The following is a 24,389-nucleotide window of genomic DNA, read 5'->3' as shown; positions in this document are numbered from 1 at the left end:
CCCAAGCCCCTGCTTATGATCATCAAGGGTACCAGAACTTGTCTGAGATGGTCAGGCTTATAAAGTTCCTTGTGGTCATTAGGTTAGTAAACACCTGTCAACCTATAAAACTAATAACAGAGCATGACATGAGCCTCATCCATGCAAGGCTTACTGCAGTAAATCTGTGTGGAATAGTATGTTATGAGAACAACAGCTGTACAGCCCTTACTCCAGTAATTGTGTGTTGAGAGGCATGGTATGAAATGAGAGCATCAGTTGTGCAGGGCTTATTCTACTAGCCCTATGTGATACAGCATGGTATGACATGAGAGCATCAGCCAAGCATGTCTTACTCCAGTAAGTCTGTGTGGAATGGCATGGCATGAGAGCATGAGCTGTGCAGGGTTTACTCTAGTAACTCTGTATGGTTTGGAATGGTATGTCATAAGAACATCAGCCGTGCAGGGCTTACTGCAGTAACTCTGTGTGGAGTAGTATGGTGTGACATGGTAGCACCAGCTGTGCAAGGCATAGTCCTGTAACGCTGTGTGGAGTAGCATGGTGTGACATGTTAGCACCAGCTGTGCAAGTCATAGTCCTGTAACACTGTGGAGTAGTATAGTGTGACATGGTAGCACCAGCTGTGCAAGGTATAGTCCTGTAACTCTGTGTGGAGTAGCATGGTATGGCATGAGCTCATCAGCTGTTCAGGGCTTACTCCAATGATTCTGTGTGGAGTAGCATGGTATGGCATGAGCTCATCAGCTGTGCAGGGCTTACTCCAATGATTCTGTGTGGAGTAGCATGCTTTCACATGAGATCATTAGTTATGCAGGGCTTAGTGCAGTAATTCTGTTTGAAACTGCATGCTGTAACATAAATGACATGAGACCATGCACTATGCAAGGCTTACTGCAGTAAATCCCTGTGGAGAAGCATGATTTGACATGACAGCAGCACTCATCTGCCAATAAAGGAATTGAAAAAATGAGAAGGCTGGCAGAAAGGATGCCAAGGAACACCATACACAAAAATGTTGCATAAAAGCAAACTTTAATGCTGAATAAATCCAATATATCCAATAAAATCGATGTATAAATCCAATAAAGTCGATGTGAGCGCTTTTGTTAAAACAATGTTAACTTCATCAGACAAGAGTCAATGTGCACAGCCAATGTTTAAATACATTTTAAAACACCTTCTAACACAATCTGATTGGACACAGAAAACCAGCTGAACCATGAGTAAACTGAGTAGATGTAGGTAACCCTTTGCTAACTGTTATAACACTTCATCTTAAAAAATATGTATATACACAAAAAATAATTCTAAACTTTAAATGTTTGTAAAAAACTGAACAAGCCGAGTTGAACTATTAAAAAGTTGATGTTAGTATCATGATAGTTAAACTATAAAAATATTTTACAATCTTAAGTAAAAACATTAAACTTTCTCATAAAGTGCTTGTGCAGGGAGGGTAAGTTTTAATATTTTCTTCCTTTCCGAGGCTTTTAGTTTTAAGACGGGGGTAACTGATGTCCTGTCATTAATTCCAGGCCATTTATCTGCATGCAAAAGGAGCTGCCATCTCAGTTCTTTTAACTCCAATTGGAGCCCCAGGGTAACTTGTCACCAATGGTAACATGGTCAATAGCCATAAAACTGAAACTGTGGCTATTGTTGTCGTGAATGTGCCTACCCAGTGCATTAGTCACCTTTTTCCTGTCATACTGTGCAGGCTGCTTCTGTGCAATGCATCCTACAAAATGACCATATAATAGTGTGTCTGGCTTAACTCATTCTTTCAGTATCATAGTATACTGGATCCTGATATCTCTATGTATTTGCGGCACTTTATACATAGTAAAAACTTTGTAAAACAAGTACTCACAGGGATTTTTAGGCAGATCTGATGAAGCAATAAAGTAAAAGCACTGGTTACACCAAGCACTATTACAACTTATAATTTTATAATTTTATTATCTTTTATTCTTTTAAACTCTTCTACCACAATAGCATGAAAATCATAAATTTAATAATATTTTTCCACCCAATACCACCAAAAGCTTTTATAAAGATAGAAACTGGGATCCCACTATGAATAAGCCTATTATAAGGAGCCTCCTAGGTGCAGACAGTAATTACAACTTTGAAGGAAAGCCTCCTCTCTTTGTAGCCTCTGTGATAAGCTACAAAACTTTCTTCTGATTTAGGGACAAACACTTGCAGCACACAACTTCACACAGGACCACAGTCACAAAAATGGTCCGATCCCACTTGTATGCCCAATTTTTGACCCATAGCACTCATACAACACTGACCATCTTTCTCCTCCTGAGGGGAAGACAACAACAAATACATGCAGGGATTTTTAGGCAGATCTAATGAGGTAAAGCAAAAGTGCTGGTTACACAAATCTTTTAAGATAAAATTCTCAGCATGTGTGTACTAGAATGGATTATTAATAGAAATTTTTTGTTGATCAATATTTCTTACTTTGTTACATTTCTCTGGATAGCCTGCACATAAAGTTTTACTGCTGGTGCCTCTTATCTGTAATAACAACATATGTCACTGGAGGGCGATCCTGTTCATTTTTGTAGCGTCTCAACCAATAGGCAAACCTAGAGGTGGGCTACTCCCCTCACATTCTCCCCACAGCAACTAATAAATACTGTACATTTGACTAGGTGAATTCAGTCTAAGGAACAGTGCACATCTGCCTTCTTACTACGAGTAAAGATATCAAAAGAAGAAAGGTGTCCAGAATCTATATTTTTCCCTGAGCTAAGGGACTAAAAATATCCTTGTCAGGATGAAGACACTTCAGCGATCCCTCAAACATCCTTATTACAACAGTAACTATTACAAAGCTTTTTGCTTTCAAATATATTTGCCCAAACATCCTTATCAGGATGACATTAGACAGTTAAATTCAAATGTCTTTCAAGATGACTGAATAGCAGAAGGAAAGATTTTTAAAGTACAAAGGTCGTTATAAGGATGAAGGTAATGAAGAAAACCATTTCAAACTAAATGTCCTTATAAGGACAGTGGTACAGACACAGAGATTGACAGAGATTTTTGTTATACAGATTGTCACTCTGAATAAAAACATCCTTATCAGGATGACTTTTGAACAACCAATGAATTATAAACTACAAACTCTCCGTATAAGGATGAGATACACCTTGCTCATGCCAGAATTAGCCATAGTCCCAACTTCCTGTTCGGGATAATTGAAACTGAGTTTTGCCTAGATTTGCTCCTTACTGACCCAGAACACAAAGCAGTTTGTGACCTGGGTTGGCTATTTCTGAGGTCACCAATGATCCTGTTTTAATTTGGCTTTATGTATTTTTGATATATGGAATACTTTAACCTGAATAATGATTTATTTTCAAAGAACTGCAAAGTCTGCAGTCTGTCTCTTTGCAGTCTTATATCTTACATAATTTATTCATTCTGTATATGGGTATACTGTACATGACAGCATCAGTTTTCAGGGCTTACACCAGTAACTCTGTGGGGAGTAACATGTTATGACACCAGTGTATCAGTTTTGTATGGCTTATTCCAGTAACTATGTGTGATATAGCATCATATGACATGAGCGCATCAGCTGTGCATGGCTTGCTTTAGTAACTGTCAATTAGTATGGTATGACATAAGAGCATCAGCTGTGCAAGACTTACTGCAGTAACTCTCTTTCGTATAGCAAGGTATGATATGAAAGTATCAGCACTAACCCTTATTGCCATATCACTGTGTCTTGTACCATAGTATAACAAGAGAGCATCAGCCTTACAGGGCTTACTACAGTAATTCATTGCCTAATGCCATGGTATGACATAGAGCATTATTGATGCAGGGCTTAGTGCTATATCACTGTGTGATGCAGCATGGTATGACATGCTGGCATCAGCCTGGAAGGGCTTACTCCAGTAATTCTATGGAATAGTATGCTATGTCATGAAAGCATGAGCAACATCAGGCTTACTACAGTAACTCTGTGTGGTATAGCATGGTATGTCATGAGAACATCAGTTGTGCAGGCCTTACTCCAGTAACACTCTGTGGAGTAGCAGAGCATGATATGAGAGCATCAGCTGCGGAGGGCTTACTACAGTACCTCTGTGTGGTATAGCATGGTATGTCAAGAAAGCATCAGCTATTCAGGGTTACCCCACTAACTCTGTGTGGTATAACATGATAGGACAGAGAGTATCAGCCAGGTATGACTTAATACAGTAACTCTGTTATAATATGGTATGACATAACAGCATAAGCTGATCAGAGCTTACTCCAGTAACTGTTTGTGGTATAGCATGGTTGAAATGTGTATTAGCTTTACAGGGTGTACTCCAGTAAATCTGTCTGGAATAGCATGACATGATAGCATCAGCTGTGCAGGGCTTACCCCAGTTACTGTGTGTGGAACAGCATTGTACAACATAAGAGTATCAGATGTGCAAGGTATACTCTTGTAACTCTGAATGGAGTCACATTCTATCACATGAGCTCATCAGCTGTGCAGGGCTTACTTCAGTAAGTCTGTGGTGAGTAGCATGGTATGAAATGAGAGCAACAGCTGTGCAGTGCCTACTGCAGTAACTTGGTGTGATATTGCCTGCATGAAATGAGAGCATGAGCCATGCACAGCTAACTCCATTTATTCTCTGTCAATAGCATGGTATAACATGAGATCGTCAGTGTGCAGTGCTTACTCTAGTTACTCTATGTGGTGTAGCAAGGTATAACATGAGATCAGTGTGCAGTACTTACTCCAGTTACTCTATGTGGTATAGCAAGGTATAACATGAGATCATGAGTGTTCAGTGCTTACTCCAGTTACTCTATGTGGAGTAGCAAGGTATAACATGAGATCAGTGTGCAGTGCTTACTCCAGTTACTCTATGTGGAGTAGCAAGGTATAACATGAGATCAGTGTGCAGTGCTTACTCCAGTTACTCTATGTGGAGTAGCAAGGTATAACATGAGATCAGTGTGCAGTGCTTACTCCAGTTACTCTATGTGGAGTAGCATGATATAACATGAGAGGATTAGCTGTTCAAGGCTTTGTCCAGTAACTGTGTGATATAGCATAGTATGATATGAGAGCATTAGCTGTGCAGAGCTTACTGCCATATCAATGTGTGATACAACATGCTATAGCATGATACTATCAGCCTGGCAGGAATTACTCCAGTAATTCTGTGGAATAATATGGTATGACATGAGAGCACAAGCAATGTAAGGCTTACTCCAGTAACTCTGTGTGGTATAACATGATAGGACATGAGAGCATCAGCTGTGCAAGGGGAATTCTAGAAGTTTACTGAGTGGTTGCATTGTACGATATGAAAGCATCAGCATTGGAGAGATTACTCCAGTAACTTTGTGTGGAGTAGCATGCTATAACATGACAGCATCAGCTGGGCAGAGCTTACTGTAGTAAGTTTATGGGATACAGCATGATATGACATGCATTCATCAGCTGTGCAGGGTTTACTGCTATGTCACTGGATGATACAGCATGGTATGACATAACAGCATCAGCCTTGCAGGTCCTCCTCCATAATTCTGTGGAATAGTACAGTATGTCATGAGGGGTCTAGCTCACTTCATCAAATTGACAACACCAAAACTGAAATGATCAAGACGAGAGCATCAAACAAGAACAAGAATGCACAAGATCAGACGTTAGATCAAACCATGCATATAATTTGAACTCAAATCTCAGTACATTGAGGATTGGGAATTCTACTCTTTTCCTCATGGTAGTGCGATCTCGGAGTTGGTATATAGAATTTACAGGGATATGTCACTTTACATTTTTGCAGGGGGGCAAGCCTCCCTGCACCCCTACACACTCTGCAAATTATATATACCAACTCCAAGATCCCACTACAATGAGGAAAACTGTAGATTTCCCAATCCTCACTGCACAGTGATCCTCATTCAAAATATATACCAAGTTCGATCTTCTAAGTCCCGATCTTGTGCACTCTCATTCTTGGAAAAGTTAGATGTTCCCATCTCGTTCAATTTAGTTCCGGTGTTCTGTTAATTTAATGAAGTGAAGTAGACCCGTCAAAAGAGCATGACATAAAATACTATGGCATGAGACAATGAGCAGTGCAAGGCTTACTCCAGTAACTGAGAGAATGAGCAGTGCAAGGCTTACTCCAGTAACTCTGGGTGGTAGTGTGGTAGGACAGATATTCAGTTGTGCAGTGATTACTCCAGTAACTCTGGGTGGTAGTGTGGTAGGACAGATATTCAGTTGTGCAGTGATTACTCCAGTAACTCTGGGTGGTAGTGTGGCAGGACATGAGACCATCAGCTATGCAGGGTTATCCCACTAACTCTGAGTGGTAGGACATGAGAGCGTCATCTGTGCAGGGCGAATTCAAGAGGTTCAGTGAGATGTGATAGCATTAGCTATGTAGGGCTTAGTCAAGTAAGTCTGTGTTGAATAGCATGGTGTAATATGAAAGCATCAAGAGTGCAGAGCTTACTCCAATAACTGTGTAGTAAAACATGGTATGACATGAGCTCATCAGCTGTGCAGGGCTTACTTTAGTAAATCTGTTTTGACTAGCATGGTATGATATGAGTGCATAATCTGGGCCGGGCTTACTCAAGTAATCCTGTGTGGTACAGCAGAATATGACATGACAGCATCAGATTTCAGGGCTTACACGACTAACAGTGTGTGGAGTGCCATGGTATAACACCAGGGTATCAGATATGTATGGCTTATTCCAGTACCTCTGTATGGTATAGCATGATATGACATCAGATATTCAGCTGTGCAGTGATTACTCCAGTAACTCTGTGTGGAATAGCATTGTACTACAAGAGAGCTCTGCAGGGCTTACTACTGTACTCTTTGTTGGGTAGCATGGTATGACATAACATCAATTGTGCAGGGCTTACTATAGTAACTCTGTCCGGTATAACATAGTATGAAACAAGTGTATTAGCTGTGAAAAGTGTACTTAAGTAATTCTGTGTGGAAAAGCATGTTATGATATGAGAGCATCAGCTATGCAGGGCATACCCCAGTAACTCTGGAGTAGCATGTTATGACATGGGAACATTAGCTGTGCAGAGCTTACTGCAATAACTATGTGTAATAGCATCATATGGCTGTGTAAAGTAGTATGGTATGCCATGAAACCATCAGCTATTTAGGGCTTTCTCCAGTAACTGTGTGTGAATATCATGACAAGACAGAATGTCCATGCAGGGATTGCTTCAGTAACTCTGTGTGGAATACCATGGTGTGGCATGAGTGTGTCAGCAGTGCAGGGCTTACTCCACTGTTTGTGGAATTCTATGATATGACACAAGAGCATCAGCTGTGCAGGTCTTACTGCAGTAGGTCTCTGTGGAGTAGCATGGTATGCCATGACAGCATCAGCTTTGCAGGTCTTACTCCAGCACTTGTGTGGTATAGCATATTATGATATGAACATCAGCTGCGAATAGCTTACTCCATTATCTCTGTGTGAAATAGCATAGTGTGACATAAGAACATCTGCTATACAGAGGTTACTCCAGTAAGTCTGTGTGCAATAGCATGGTATGACATGAGAGCATCAGCTGTGAAGGACATATTGCAGTTACACTGTGTGGAGTAGCATTCTATGATGTGAGAGTATCAGCTGTGCAGGATTTCATTCAGTAACTCTTAGTGGAATAGCACAGTATGGTGTGAGCATCAGCTATGCAGAGCTTACTCCAGGAACTCTATGTGGAATGGCATGGTATGATGTGAGAGTATCAGCTGTGCAGGGCATACTCCAATAAATCTGTATGGAATAGCATTGATTGACATCATAGTATCAGTTGTGCAGGGCTTACTCCAGTAACTCTGTGTAGAGTAGCATCGTATGACATGACAGCATCAGCTGTGAAGGGCATAGTCTGTGTGGAGTAGCATATATATGAGAGTATGACATACTCCAGTAACACTTAGTGGAATAGGATTGTATGATATGACAGCATCAGCTGTGCAAGGCTTACTACAGTAACTCTGTGGAACAGCATGGTATAATATGAGAGCATCAGCTATGCAGGGCTTATTCCAATAAGTCTGCATGGAATAGCATTGATTGACTTCATAGTATCAGCTATGCAGGGCTTACTCCAGAACCTCTATGTGATGTGACATGGCATGATGTGAGAGTATCAAATGTGCAGGGCTTACTCAAGTAAATCTGTGTAGAGTAGCATCATGTGACATGAGAGCATCAGCTCTTCAGGGCTTAGTTCAGAAGCTGTGTGTGGAATAGCATGGTAACTCTGTGAAGTAGCAAGGTATGAGCTGAGGGTATCAGCTTTACAGGGCTTACTCCACTATCTCTATTTGGAGTAACATGATATGACATGAAAGCATCAGGTTTGCGGGCCTTACTCCATTAGCTCTGTTTTGTATAGCATGGTATGACATGAGAGAGACAGCTGTGATTGGTTAACCTCAGTAACTCTTTGTGGAATAGCATTGTATGACAACAGAGCATCAGCTCTGTAAGGATTACTCCTGTAACCCTATGTGGAATATGGTATGACATGAAGGAATCAGCTTTGCAGGACGAGTAACTCTGTGTGGAGTAGCATGGTATGACATGAGAGTATCAGCTGTGCAGGGTTTACACAAGTATCTCTGTGTAGACTAGCATGGTATGACACTTGAGCATCTGCTCTGCAAGGTTTGCCCTGTAACTCTGTGTGGAATAACATGGTATGGCATTAGATAATCAGCGGCATTAGATAATCAGCTATGCAGGGCGAGTAACTCTGTGTGGAACATGGTATGGCATTAGATAATCAGCGGCATTAGATGATCATCATAGTATCAGTTGTGCAGGGCATACTCCAGTATCTCTGTATGGAGTAGCAAGGTATGACATGATACCATCAGCTGTTCTGGGCTTAGCCCAGTAACTATGTGTGTTAATGCATGCTATGTCATGAGAGCATCAGTCATGTGGGGTGTACTCCAATAGCTAACTCTGTTAGTAGTAGCATGGTATGACATGACAGTATCGGCTGTGATTGGCTTAGTCCAGTAACTCTTTGTGGCATTGCATGATAAGGCATGACAGCATCAACTGAGTAAGGATTACTCCAGTAACACCATGTGGAATAGCATTGTATGACATCATAGTATCAGTTATGCAGGGCTTACTTCAGTATGTCTGTGTGATGTAGCATGATATGACATGAAAGCATCAGTTACGAAGAGCTTACTCCAATAATTGTGTTGAATAGCATGGTATGACATGAGAGCACTAGCTGTACAGGGCTTACTCCAGTAACTCTGCATGAAGTATCATAGTGTGACATGACAGGATCAACTGCATAGGACTTACTCCAGTAATTCTGTGTGGAGTGGCTTGGTATGACATGAAAGCATCAGCTGTGTATGGCTTACTCAAGTAACTGTGTGATATAGCATGGTATGACATGAGAGCATACGCTTTGTAGTTCTTACTCCCATTATGCTGTGTGGAATAGCGTGGTATGCCTTGAAAGCATCGGCCGTGTAGGGCTTACTCTAGTATCAGTGTGGAATAGCATGGCATTTCATGACAGCATCAGCTTAGTGGGACTTACTCCAGTAACTTTGTCTGGAATAGAATGATATGATATGAGATGAGAGCATCAGCTACACAGAGGTTTCAGTAGTAACTGTCCATGGAATAGCATGGCATGACATGAAAGGATAAGCTGTGCAGAGCTTACGCTAGTTATTTTGTGTGGAGTATCATAGTATGACATGAGAGCATTAGCTTTTCTGGGGTTAGTCTAGGAACACTGTGTAGTATTGCTTATGTTATGAAAGCATCAGTTTTGCAGGGCTTACTCCTGTAACTCTTTGTGGACTGGCATGGTATGACATGAGAACATCTGTGCAGGGTTACTCCAGTAACTGTGTAGAATAGCATGGTATGACATGACAGCATCAACTGTGTAAGACGTATTCTAGTAATTCTGTGTGTAATACCATGGTATGACATTAGATCTTCAGCTGTTCGGGCTTTACTGCAGTAAATCTGTGTAGAGTGGCATTGTATGACATAACAGCATCCACTCTGCAGGGCTTACTCCAGTAAATCTGTGTGGAACAGCATGGTATGACATGGGAGCATCAGCTGTGCAGGGCTTACTCCAGTAACTTTGCATAGTACACCATGGTATGACATGGGAGCATCAGCTGTGCAGGGCTTAACTCCAGTAACTTTGCATAGTACACCATGGCATGACATGGGGGCATCAGCTGTGCAGGGCTTACTACAGTAACTCTATGTGGAGTAGCATGATGTGACATGAGAGCATTGCCACTGCAAGGCTTACTCCAGTAAGTCTGTGTTATATAGCATGGTATGACATAGGACCATCAGCCATGCAGAGGTTACTCCAGTAACTCTTTGTGGAGTACTATGGTATGACATGAGAGCATCAGCTGTGCAGAGCTTCCACCAGTAGCTTTGTGTGGAGTAACAAAGTAAGACAGGAGCTTTATGAAGGTAAAGTTGATTAAACATCTATCCCAGGCTAAAATATTCTGTCCCTCCTTCCATCCACAGCATACGTTGAGTGTGTTGACAGAAAAGGAATTAGTAAAATCTATTTCTAAGCAAAGATTTAATATATTTTTTTCTAGGCTATAGTATCTAGTCATATCTTTTCCAAAGAGTATACTCATTGTGTTTAATAGTATCTCTATGAACTGCAACTTATGAATACTTTATCTATTAAGAATGTTCTTTTTCTACTTGTTATAGCTGTCTAAACATTGGCACTATGTACATATAAGTACACACTGCATGCTGAAGCTGAATTGTTTAATCATCCTTCTGTTTTAGGCTTTTATTAACTTTAACTATAACCGTATTATGTCAAAGTGGAGCTTTTATCCATAGACCTCCACTGAAAATGGGATATTATCCCAGTCAGACTTTCCCAGTAAACAAATGACATATCAAGTGTCAAAATTAACATTTTTTAGCAGTTTGATCTGTCAAAAGCTCCACTGGACTATGTATAGTAAGGACTTGATGTAGAATTAATGAAGCCATAATCCTGAAAAGATTGTTGGAGTATCCAAGGATAGAAACTGTGCTGAATCTGGCAGTAATGTTTTGCCTATTGATTGATCATACTTGCATTTCGATATCTTGAGAGTAATAGCCCACTCCTACTAGGCAGCCCTTTCCTTCAAACCCACCCCACCTCATTGATGGCCATTTGGTCATATTAGGTGTATTTTACCTCCACCAGTTACCCCTCCCCTCACAAAGCCCTTATAACCAGGGCAGAGCTTTCTGTAAAACCATTAAGATTTAAGTGCAAGAACACTCATCCTTCTATGTAAACTAACTAAAACACTGGTAAGCAGAACTAGTGCTGTGGGATGAACCAAGCTAGTCAGTTTGTGGATCTTAGGAAATCTGCGTAGTAGTGATAGGATCTGACAAATTTGCAAATGCCTCTACAGTTACTGTCAGGTCTGAGTGTATTGTAAGTGCTAAACCCATTTCATGTTGGAAATACTACTTTTACTGTGAAACCCAGTTCTAGTTACAACACAGACATAGATGTGTTTAAGTTGCAGGAGAACTTTAAGGTCAGGTAATTTATTATTAAGTCTTCTGGTATTCAGAACAAATTTGATATAGTCAGAAATAGAATTTGCTGCAAGTTGTTCTCCTGTATGTGGATGCCCAGTAGATGGATTTTGAGTAAAAAGGCACTATGAGGTAACAAGAGGATTGACTAATCAGCAGCTATTGAATGAGAGGTGCATGCCTTGCTAAGCAAGTGGCCTGTCTTCAATTTCATCCTAGGCTAACACACAGTGGATGCCCTCCCCCAATGTCACCAGCTATTTAGCCTTTTGTTCATAGGTAGGTACTAGGCTATCGGCCCAAGGGCCTACGTAAGCCTAGCCAACAAGGTTCCCTGGCTTACACCACCCAAGAAAGTTATTTTCCTTTATCTTATTTTTGTATTTAGGCAGTATTCTGGGGAAAGAATCCTCTTGGGGCCAGACGCTTGCCTGTATTTAACACATGCATGGTAAGATCCAATGCGTCTCTTCATTTACCTCACAGCTGAGCACCGCAAGTCATTTATATGAGCTGCCACTAGATTGTGTTCTTATCTGCTAGGAGAAAGAGACTGAAAAGCCCTCATAAGATCAAGGATCCTGGCAGCAGAGAGATAACTATCGCTGTATCCTTGCCAGCCTCATAAGCTTGATGTCTATGTGCATGACATTGGAGCCACCACTTACATAGTAATATTTCTGTTTGAATTCCTTAAATTAGTCCACAGACTGGTGACTCACTGACATCCGAGAGAGTGGTGATATTACTTTTAGACTAAGTACAAGACTTTCCTACCTCAGGCCTAGGAAGAGACTTTTTGACCGGCTCAGTATATGTTAGTTTGGGGGGGCTCACGAATGAGAAGAGGTGCAGAGTGGTGCTCACAGGCCATCGTTTTAAGTGAAACATTTGCCTTTATGTTGTGAAGATACTTGCACCTCTCACAGATCACATTGTCTCCATTAAGTAGTAGTTCAGTGTCAGTCAGCATTAGGCATTTTCTATACTGTTTAGGAAAACCCAGTGCTACAAGACTGTCTACAGAAGAAAGAAAAGTTGCTTTGTTTTCCATGTTGAACAGGAAAGTTTATTTCTTATAAGAACTAAATTACTTCAACTGTTATTAACTGCTTATTCAACTTGGGTAGGGAGAGATTACAATACAAGGTTGCAATGAGTAGTTAGTACTAAATGCCACATTAATGTCAGTTCAGCAGCTATCTGTGCAGTGCACTTCTCAGCACATATAGGGCAACTAATAGTAGCTACGCTGAATGGAGGCACTTCTCAGCACATATAGGGCAACTAATAGTAGCTACGCTGAATGGAGGCACTTCTCAGCACATATAGGGCAACTAATAGTAGCTACGCTGAATGGAGGCACTTCTCAGCACATATAGGGCAACTAATAGTAGCTACGCTGAATGGAGGCACTTCTCAGCACATATAGGGCAACTAATAGTAGCTACGCTGAATGGAGGCACTTCTCAGCACATATAGGGCAACTAATAGTAGCTCGCTGAATGGAGGCACTTCTCAGCACATATAGGGCAACTAATAGTAGCTACGCTGAATGGAGGCACTTCTCAGCACATATAGGGCAACTAATAGTAGCTACGCTGAATGGAGGCACTTCTCAGCACATATAGGGCAACTAATAGTAGCTCGCTGAATGGAGGCACTTCTCAGCACATATAGGGCAACTAATAGTAGCTACGCTGAATGGAGGCACTTCTCAGCACATATAGGGCAACTAATAGTAGCTACGCTGAATGGAGGCACTTCTCAGCACATATAGGGCAACTAATAGTAGCTACGCTGAATGGAGGCACTTCTCAGCACATATAGGGCAACTAATAGTAGCTACGCTGAATGGAGGCACTTCTCAGCACATATAGGGCAACTAATAGTAGCTACGCTGAATGGAGGCACTTCTCAGCACATATAGGGCAACTAATAGTAGCTACGCTGAATGGAGGGCAGGGAAACTGATGTAACAAGCAGATAACATGAATACAGAGTGGGTAGACAAATGCAGGAAGACTAGTTCTATTAACTGGGTTAACGCTAGTGGCTTGCAAATATGGATTGTGTTGTGACCTGCTTGTGCTAGGTCAACAGCCCAATGTAGCCCAGCAAAATGAAGCAGAAAGGCATGGAAGGCACTGTAAATGAAACCCATGACAAGAGCTACACAGCCAACCTAGCCTGCACAGCCAATCAGCCTAGCCTGCTTCATTCACTGAGTTAATGAGAAGCCTAGAGTACCAGTAAGAGGCTTCCTTTCATGCCGCAAAGGCTAAGAACAACAAGTAGAATTTCTCCCAAAACACTAGGAAAACCAAACACAAATGGATGCAGTTGTTTAGCAGTTTAAGTAATAAAACAAATCAAAGTGACTTCTGAGATGTTAGTTAGGCCAAGTATAGTAACATAGACAGTGACTTCTGAGATGTTAGTTAGGCCAAGTATAGTAACATAGACAAAGCAGAAGAACTGCATAGGAGCTAAGTGTAATTTATGTATGTTCCCTTGATAGTCATAGAAAACAGATGACTTTTCATGATATCAAGCAACAGAGAGCATTGTTTAAAACATAATTATAGAATTACACGCAGTAAAGACATGCATGGTACATAACAATAAGGCATTATTAAATACATACCTGGTCTAAAGTATTAATTTGAGGAAGAATTGAGAACCATTTTGTTAAACATCAACTACTTTTAGCTTCTTTAATGGCTTAAAAAAAATTGAGGCCTTATTATCAGACTAAGTATGGACTACTGGTAAAGAAATAAAATAACTTGGTATTAGGATAAGCACGATTATGACCTGGATGGCACTGTGTGCAGTGGTTCATACTGCTGTGATATGCAGCTTGATTCTCTGGAATGACTCTCAGTTGGGGTACTTTCTTTGTGGGGTTTATCTGTCCTTCCTGTGCCTTGGTAAGAATCCCACACTTCAAAGACATGCAGGCTATAAACTGCAGTTGTTGAAGTTGCCTGTATGGGTGCATACGGTGTGTGTGTGTGTGGGGGGGGGCGTTTATGTATAACTCTGCATACTCTGTGATGCACAGAAGTGACTCCTGCTTTATGACCATTTGCTTGCTGGGAGAAACCACCCTACTACTAAATAAAGTAGTCATGCAAAAATAGTTGGATTACTTCTGTGCTTGCATACCTGAACAAACAATTTGAAAATAACGTCCTGCAGACTCTATGCATTGTGAGAATTTTACGTGATGATTTTGTGTCCCATTGTTGTTGTTGTTTTGTCTCTAGAGTGTTCCCGAGAGTGCTGATCTAGCCTCCCCACTGGAAAAACCGAGCCCACTGACAACAAAACGTGACACTCCATCTCACTTCATTACAGTAAGTGAATTTCTTCATTTCAACTTTTGAGTATTGTAATATTAACCAACCTATGCATGTGTTTGTTTTTAGCTTTAATGCACCTAATGTGATGTCCAAAAGCTGGAGAGTTTATTAATTGTTTAATTAAAAATGCAATGACATAAAGAAAATATTGTCCAGAGTCTATAATGATGAGCTTGGAGACCATATATGTAAGCAAGGAAAAGCAGTTAGTCTAAAGCCAGTTAGATATTAATGGATTGATACAGATTACCTGTGTGTAGTAAGGTAACTTGAAGCAGACACCTGTACACTTTTTACAGGAAGCGAATACAGCTTTGGTGGAGGGGTAGTTGGCTGCTAAACAAATCGGTAAAGTAAAGCATCCGTTTAGTGGTTTCATGCTGATGTACTAAGAACAGAGATAAAAATATTCAAAAATATTCTGTTGCAGAAATCAGAATATAAACAATGACAACAAATGTAAAAGGAAATGTGTTTAAAGTTCATTCTGCCACAGCTGTATTATCAGCATGAATGTCCATAGGAGTTTGTTGGTCAATATATGACTGCCTTTTCTATTTGAGGTAATGGACATTGGTGTCACTGTATTGTGAGGGAAGAAGGCGTGGTGAAGTGGGGAATGTAGTGCAGTAAATGAGTCCACTGTCCTGCATACAACTATGGATACTGTGAGTGATCACAAGTCTGAGATCATTATGAGTTTGGGAAGTTACGTGCAGGATGGCCTACAGATATGACATCCTGGTTACAGAAGGTGGTGACAGTACCTAGAAAGAGGGAGAAGGAGCAGGCAGGAGAGCAGAGCCTAAGGATGATATAAGAGATAGATGACCTTTGAATGTTGAGTGTAGAAGGCAGAGGTGGACAGATGGAGAGGTCACTGGAAAGAGACTTACCCAGTCGTTCAACTTGTCAGTTGCAGAGAAAGACGTTCACTGCCAACATAATGGAAGGCCGAATCATGAAAGCACTCGCATCAGGAGGGAAATGCAACGGGAAGGAAACAAGAACTCACTATTGCAGTGGATGAAGTTAGTGATGAGTGAAGGGTGGGAATAGATCCTGTGGCTCTCAGTGAAGCAGTTTTTTCTCTGCTGTTTGTGTTTCTTTTTTAAGTGTTGATTGAGTTGGTACTGAATGATAGTAAAAGACAATGACAGAAGATAAGTGCCAAGACACAAGCTGGAATAAAGGAGAGGACGGAGTCAGTCCACCAAGGAGAGGACGGAGTCAGTCCACCAAGGAAAGGATGGAGTCAGTCCGCCAAGGAAAGGATGGAGTCAGTCCGCCAAGGAAAGGATGGAGTCAGTCCGCCATCTGGGATCTCTGCTGGGAAAGGGCTCATCATAAGTAGTAGTAAGTTGTTGGAAGAACTGGTTCATTGTTGGTGAGGAGAACACTGCTGTGCTGAGAGACCTCCTTTTCTATAATGTACATGATGTCAAGGTGTATGTGGAGGTGGGATTCCTTATTACAGAGTGTCAAAAGAGTGGACAATGACCAGATGGGGCACTCCTATTATTTATATTGTGCGGAAAAAGTCCTGATGAGGTAATTATGGTGTGTGTGTACTGCTCAGGGGGAGCTGGTGAAAAATCCAGAGAGTGGTTCACGGAAATGGTTTTCTGGGGATTTGAGGCTTTTTATATTGCAGTCCAATACCTTAAAACATGGGTTTAGTTTAGAAGAAACTTGATAATCTCACAAGGAGATGACGAGTTTTAGAAAAAGACTAGTCCTGCAACTAGATATTGAGTACAAGAGAAGGTGCTGCAGTTAAGTTATAGAACAGTATATAGGCACAAAATAATGTTTTAGTGCTCTAAAGTACGACGCGGTAATTCTTATAGAACAGTATATAGGCACAAAATAATGTTGTAGTGCTCTGAAGTATGACCTGGTAATTCTTATATAACAGTATATAGGCACACAAAATGTTTTAGTGCTCTGAAGTATGACCCGGTAATTCTTATATAACAGTATATAGGCACAAAAAATGTTTTAGTGCTCTGAAGTATGACCCGGTAATTCTTATACAACAGTATATAGGCACAAAATAATGTTACAGTGCTCTAAAGTATGACCTGGTAATTCTTATACAACAGTATATAGGCACAGAATAATGTTGTAGTGCTCTAAAGTATAGGTTCATAGGTTCATACTAGGCTATCTGCCCTAGGGCATTAATAAGCCTAGCCAGAGTGTGTGTGGCTTTCACCACCCCTTAGGATGAGAATACTATACCCATTAGTTTTCTGTGCCTCTGTCCAGCAGTGACACAGAGAGGATTCCCAGGGTAAACCTACGATCTCCCATCCACTCGTCAAGATTTTTCTTGAACAGAGTCAGTGAGGGGCTCTGCCTCACATGGACTGGGATTCTATTCCATAGTGTAGGGAGTCTCTGGGTGATGAATCTGTCCCTCCAGCACGTCCTATTTACATCTGTGTTGAAGTTTAAGTCTCTTGCTCTCGTGGCTCTGGTGGATTTGGATTTTTTGAGGTGACCCGGTAATTCTTATATAACAGTATATAGGCACAAAATAATGTTTTAGTGCTCTAAAGTACGACCCAGTAATTCTTATATAACAGTATATAGGCACAAAATAATGTTTTAGTGCTCTAAAGTATGACCTGGTAATTCTTATATAACAGTATATAGGCACACAAAATGTGGTAGTGCTGTAAAGTATGACCTGGTAATTCTTATATAACAGTATATAGGCACAAAAAATATTTTAGTGCTCTAAAGAATGACCTGGTAATTCTTATATAACAGTATATAGGCACACAAAATGTTGTAGTGCTCTGATGTATGACCCAGTAATTCTTATATAACAGTATATAGTCACAAAAAAATGTTTTAGTGCTCTAAAGTATGACCCGGTAATTCTTATATAACAGTATATTGGCACAAAAATGTTTTAGTGATCTAAAGTATGATCCGGTAATTCTTATATAAAAGTATACCGTGACAAAAAAATGTTTTAGTGCTTTAACGTATGACCCGGTAATTCTTATATGACAGTATATAGGCACACAAAATGTTGTAGTGCTCTAAATTATGACCTGGTAATTCTTATATAACAGTATATAGGCACAAAAAAATGTATTAATGTTTTAGTGCTCTAAAGTATGACCTGCTAATTCTAATATAACAGTATATAGGCACAAAAACATGTTTTAGTGCTCTAAAATATGACCCGGTAATTCTTATATAACAGTATATAGGCACACAAAATGTTTTAGTGCTCTAAAGTATGACCTGGTAATTCTTATATAACAGTATATAGGCACACAAAATGTTGTAGTGCTCTAAAGTATGACCTGGTAATTCTTATATAACAGTATATAGGCACAAAAAATGTTTTAGTGCTCTGAAGTATGACCCGGTAATTCTTATTTAACAGTATATAGGCACACAAAATGTTGTAGTGCTCTAAAGTATGACCCGGTAATTCTTATTTAACAGTATATAGGCGCACAAAATGTTGTAGTGCTCTAAAGTATGACCCCGTAATACTTATACAACAGTATATAGGCACACAAAATGTTTTAGTGCTCTAAAGTGTGACCCGGTAATTCTTATATAACAGTATATAGACACAAAAAATGTATTAGTGCTCTAAGGTATGACCTGGTAATTCTTATGTAACAGTATATAGGCACAAAAAAATGTTAGTGCTCTAAAGTATGACCTGGTAATTCTTATATAACAGTATATAGGCAGAAAAAAACTTTTAGTGCTCTAAAGTATGACCTGGTAATTCTTATATAACAGTATATAGGCACAGAAAATGTTGTAGTGCTCTAAAGTATGACCCGATAATTCTTATATAACAGTATATAGGCACAGAAAATGTTTTAGTGCTCTAAAGTATGACCTGGTAATTCTTATATAACAGTATATAGGCACAGAAAATGTTGTAGTGCTCTAAAGTATGACCTGGTAATTCGGAATGAAAAGTTGATGAAATGCTGATATTCCTTCTTCCACAAGGCAGAAAATGAAAGGCTGCAACTTACAAAAACTTTCTTGCTTTAATAACAAACAAAAATCTCCTCAAGCACTTTCACTCAACCTGGTGCTGAGCTTTTTCAAGATATAATAAAATCAAGCTGGTTGTTCTTTATATACATAGTCAAAACTTGACCAATAATTCAATTAGTAAAAGAGCAGGTCTAATTAACCCTTCAAATTACTTGCTGGTACAAAACCTGCTTGCAGGCAAACCATTACTAAGCACAACTCACTACAATGTCCAACAAAGCATATGCATAAACTTAATAATCAATTGTTGGTATACACACAGATTGCCATAAAAAATATACAGTGTTAAAAATATGCAATATTAAAACTATACAATGTTAAAACAATGTTCAAAAGCCAATACTATACACATACTAGTATGTTAAAAATGTTTAAATGTGCTGTTTATTCAGCAAAATTTTGTTTCTATATGTAAACCCTGAAAACACTGGAAAACCGAAAATTCATAATTTAGCCTTCCTTAACCTCAGGACGCTGCTAATACTGCAAGCATCAATGAGCCCTGGTCACCTCCCTGCATCTAGTCTTAGCTGCCATAATAACTCTTTATATTCTAAAAGTATTAGCAGCGTCCTGAGGTTAAGGAAGGCTAAATTATGAATTTTCGGTTTTCCAGTGTTTTCAGGGTTTACATATAGAAACAAAATTTTGCTGAATAAACAGCACATTTAAATTTTTATACTGTGTATAGTATTGGCTTTGAACATTGTTTTAACATTGTATTTTAATATTGCATATTTTAACACTGTATATTTTATTGCAATCTGTGTATACCAACAATTGATTATTTTATGCATATTGTTGGACATTGTAGTGAGTTGTGCTTAGTAATGGTTTGCCTGCAAGCAGGTTTTGTACCAGCAAGTATTGAAGGGTTAATTAGACCTTCTTTACTAATTGAATTATTGGTCGAGTTTTGACTATGTATATAAGAACAACCAGCTTGATTTTATTGTATCTTGAAAACTCAGCAAGCTGCTAAAAGCGCGAGGAGATTTTTGTTTGTTAGCAAGAAAGTTTTGTAAGTTGCAGCCTTCATTTTCTGCTATGAAGAAGGAATATCAGCATTTCATCAACTTTTCATTCTGGGCTTCCAGAGCCAGCTTCCAGGTTGTGGATCTGCTTTGCTTTATTGGTGCTTTTCACTTGTTCTTGGTTTTTTGTTTGTGAACTGTTTCGGATACATGGCGGAAGAAGGAGCACAGAGTACTTTCTCTGACACTCCTCAGTTACTTAAACCACGAGATGACAGTGCACCGGTTACAAGGGCGGAGTTTAATCAAGTGCTGGGTATGCTAACCCAGTTGATGAGTATGCTCAACAGTGGTGTTGAGAGACCTAAAGTTTTTCCAGGTAACCAGCAGCAGGGTTTAGAGCGAAAGAGAAGGCGCACTTCGCTCATAATGAATGCAACGAACAAACTGACAGTGGTGCTTGTCCGGGAACCTGTAACCAGCAGGCAGGTTCAAAACGAAACAGTAATGATAGCAGTAAGGGCAACAATGTCCTGCCCAATGAATCAGAAATGCAGGAGAAGCGTTTTGATTTTGGAGCGTGGGCTGGTCAGCAATTTTGGTTTCGTTAAGGTTCTGTCAAGTTTAATACTAATTTAAACAGTAACTCTGACATTAATGCTGGCATTGAAAAAGATTTTAGCATTCTGCGTGACAAGCTTTATACTTTTAAAGCAAACCAATTGGAAATTGACTATCTTAAGGAGTGTCAATGTGGGAAGAATACCAAAGGGACTGAGGTGCTTTAAATTTCCCAACAATGTGCAAAAGGACTCTACTACAAGAAATTGTGTGGTGTATTTAATCGTGCTGGTATAGAAATGTTAGAGGATATGGTAGAAGAATATGAAACAAAAGCAGAAGTCTTATTAAATGATTTAAAGGCTTTGAACAACAGTTTAATTAACAATGAAAGATTTGTTTCTGTTAAACGAAGTTATGATAATATTTTTAAGGAGGTTGACCAACACTGTTTGAGAATTCTTAACCGTAAAATACACAAATTAGAGAGGGACTTAAAGGAATACAATGAAGGGGTGGCCTACCCACTGCCATTTAAAGCTAAGCAGTATAACAACATTAATAGTGGTGCACAGGGAAATTTGAATAGGGGTTACAGAACAGAAATGCCGTATGAGACACCAAGATACAACCAAAGGTTTGCAGAGAAGGATAGAGGTTCCTTACACCAGGATTTTCACTTTCCCCCAAACAGGGGGACGGATTTTTTCAGGGGTGGGGGAACAAGTAGACCAGGACATGCAGGCTATTTCGAGCTATCCACACATGACTAATGCTGTGGCCAGCTTGAATGTTTCAAATAAGGTTACAGTGGTAAGAGAAAACAATTTTTCGATTTACAGTTATACCAGCATTAGTTTGGGAACAGAACATTTTGATTTATTCACCAAGGGACTGCATTTTGTGCCAGCATTTTCTAACAGGATGGAACAGGAGTTGATAGATTTAAAAATGTTTAGCAGGCAACTGAACCTAATGCTTTATTTTAAAGGGGAACTTCCTGTAAGTATGGAGCTTTCACGTAGGAGTACATTTAACCCACCTATGGACCCAACAGTCAAAATATTTGAAGAAATGATGGAAAAAGACATCAGGATGATTAACAATAACAAGCAAAGAAATGACCCCCATAATATCAGTAGGAATGAGATGAATTTAATCCAGGATCTCAAAAGTAATAACTGTAGGGCTATGAAAACAGATAAGGGGGGGTTTTAGTTCTGATGTATAATTCAGACTATATTCAGTACATTGAACGGATGTTGCAGGACCCGGAGCAGTATGAACAGGTGTCCAGGAATGAGTTACATATGGCATACTCAAGAATTTCTTTCATTTTATATGACCATCTTTTGCAAGGGGCTTTTAATGAAAAATTGTATAAGTTTTTAATTGTTGCCAAACCAAGAATTCCTGTAATATTTGGCATCGAAACACACAAAGGTCTTGACCCCCTACACTTCAGACCTATAGTATCTGGGCAAGGAGGTATAACAGAACCGATTGGGAAATTTATAGACCACACTTTGAAGCAATTTGCTGCTTCTTTGAAGTACATCTGCAGGGATTCTTGGGATTTTCTTAGGGGTCTGCAATCCCTAGCATACCATCCGGATCTATTGCTGGTAACTATAGACATTGTTCAACTGTTCCCCAGTATACCTCATTCTACAGGACTGAAACGGTTTAGTGATGTCTTAGTTAAAGAGGCGAAGCTTACTTCCAACACCACAAACTTGTTGGTGGAGTTAATGGAACTAATCCTGGAAAATAATTTAATTTGTTTCAATAGTCATTTCTACAGGCAAAAATCAGGTGTTGCAATGGGGGCGGCCTGTGCCACAGTTTATGCAAACATAGTGTTGCATAAATGGGAAAACACATACATTTTTGGCACAGAGTGGGCACAGTATATCAAGCATTATGTCAGATTTCTTGATGACATTTGTCTTGTATGGAGTGGTACTAGGGCAAATATGGAGGAATTTTTTCATTACATCAACAGCACTACTTCTTTTCTAACCTTTACACACTCACTGAGTTTTGACAGCTTGAATTACTTGGATGTGCACTTGGTTAAAGATAAAGTTAACAATAGGTTCATATCAAGTGTGTTTAGGAAGCCCACCTATTCGAATGCTTTTTTGCATTTTAAAAGTAACCACCCTGAATATCAAAAAAGAGGCATAGTCAAGGGGAAATTTATCCGTGCCTCCAGAATGTGCAACACAAAGCAGGTGTTTATGGAGGAAATTAGGTTCCTAAAAGAAAGATTCTTTGAAAGAGGGTATCCAAGCCTTCTTGTTGAAGAGCTAGCGACAGAAATTATTAGGTGCAGGGAAACAAAATATCCACCTCTCCTAGACACTACGGGCACATCAATATGCCTAGTGGGCAGTAGCCTGCAGAATAAGGAACAAAAAGGATACATCCATACTTTTAGTATTGATTATGAGGTTGTGGAAAATAGTGTAAAGAAATACTGGCCGATCCTAAGACTGGACGATAGGTTGGGTAATATGATTCCAGAGTTTCCCAGATTCATTAGACGTAGGGGTACCAATTTAAAAGAATTGCTAGAGATGAATCGGAACAAACCAATGGCAAGTAGTGATAATAAAAAAGAAGGCACATACAAATGTGGAATGTGCAAGCAATGCCCGGCTATATTCAATGGACATAGGTTATATTTACCATCAAGAAAATTCCTATATCAACCAAGGGGCCATTATAATTGCAATGCCAAATGTATTGTTTATTTAGGTTTATGTACTAGATGTAAAAGTTTCTACATAGGAAAGACTGAAAGAACCCTCAGAAGACGTATTTATGAGCATCAGTATGATTAAGAAAAAGGAAACTAATGTTTTTTATAGACATTCCCTTTTTTGTCCCAACATGGAAATTAAATTCATTATTTTAGAACAGCTAAGGTTGGATGAAAGGGGAGGGGGGACTGGGGGTCTCTTTTAGAATATAAAGAGTTATTATGGCAGCTAAGACTAGATGCAGGGAGGTGACCAGGGCTCATTGATGCTTGCAGTATTAGCAGCGTCCTGAGGTTAAGGAAGGCTAAATTATGAATTTTTGGTTTTCCAGTGTTTTCAGCGTTTACATATAGAAACAAAATTTTGCTGAATAAACAGCACATTTAAACATTTTTACATACTAGTATGTGTATAGTATTGGCTTTTGAACATTGTTTTAACATTGTATAGTTTTAATATTGCATATTTTTAACACTGTATATTTTTTATGGCAATCTGTGTGTATACCATCAATTGATTATTAAGTTTATGCATATGCTTTGTTGGACATTGTAGTGAGTTGTGCTTAGTAATGGTTTGCCTGCAAGCAGGTTTTGTACCAGCAAGTAATTTGAAGGGTTAATTAGACCTTCTCTTTTACTAATTGAATTATTGGTCAAGTTTTGACTATGTATATAAAGAACAACCAGCTTGATTTTATTGTATCTTGAAAAAGCTCAGCACCAGGCTGAGTGAAAGCGCTTGAGGAGATTTTTGTTGCTTATTAAAGCAAGAAAGTTTTTGTAAGTTGCAGCCTTTCATTTTCTGCCTTGTGGAAGAAGGAATATCAGCATTTCATCAACTTTTCATTCTGGGCTTCCAGAGCCGGCTTCCAGGTTGTGGATCTGCTTTGCTTTATTGGTGCTTTTCACTTGTTCTTGTTTTTTTGTTTATGACCTGGTAATTCTTATATAACAGTATATAGGCACAAAAAATGTTTTAGTGCTCTAAAGTATGACCTGGTAATTCTTATATAACAGTATATAGGCACAAAAAATGTTTTAG

The 24,389-nt window shown here is 39.4% G+C and overlaps 1 long non-coding RNA gene across 1 annotated transcript in view; it reads left to right on the top strand.

Moving 5' to 3' along the window:
* LOC122788310 overlaps positions 1-14,963 on the top strand; it is a 128,818-nt gene extending 113,855 nt beyond the window's left edge. The window contains exon 3 of the long non-coding RNA XR_006362630.1: positions 14,897-14,963. This is a non-coding gene — a long non-coding RNA (uncharacterized LOC122788310). The remainder of the gene's footprint in view (positions 1-14,896) is intronic.
* The last annotated feature ends 9,426 nt before the right edge of the window (positions 14,964-24,389 follow it).

Source organism: Protopterus annectens, chromosome 13.part0 (genome assembly GCF_019279795.1).
Source record: "Protopterus annectens isolate FY-2018-M chromosome 13.part0, PAN1.0, whole genome shotgun sequence".
NCBI lineage: Eukaryota > Metazoa > Chordata > Ceratodontiformes > Protopteridae > Protopterus > Protopterus annectens.
This window is presented reverse-complemented; position numbering and strand designations above follow the sequence as displayed.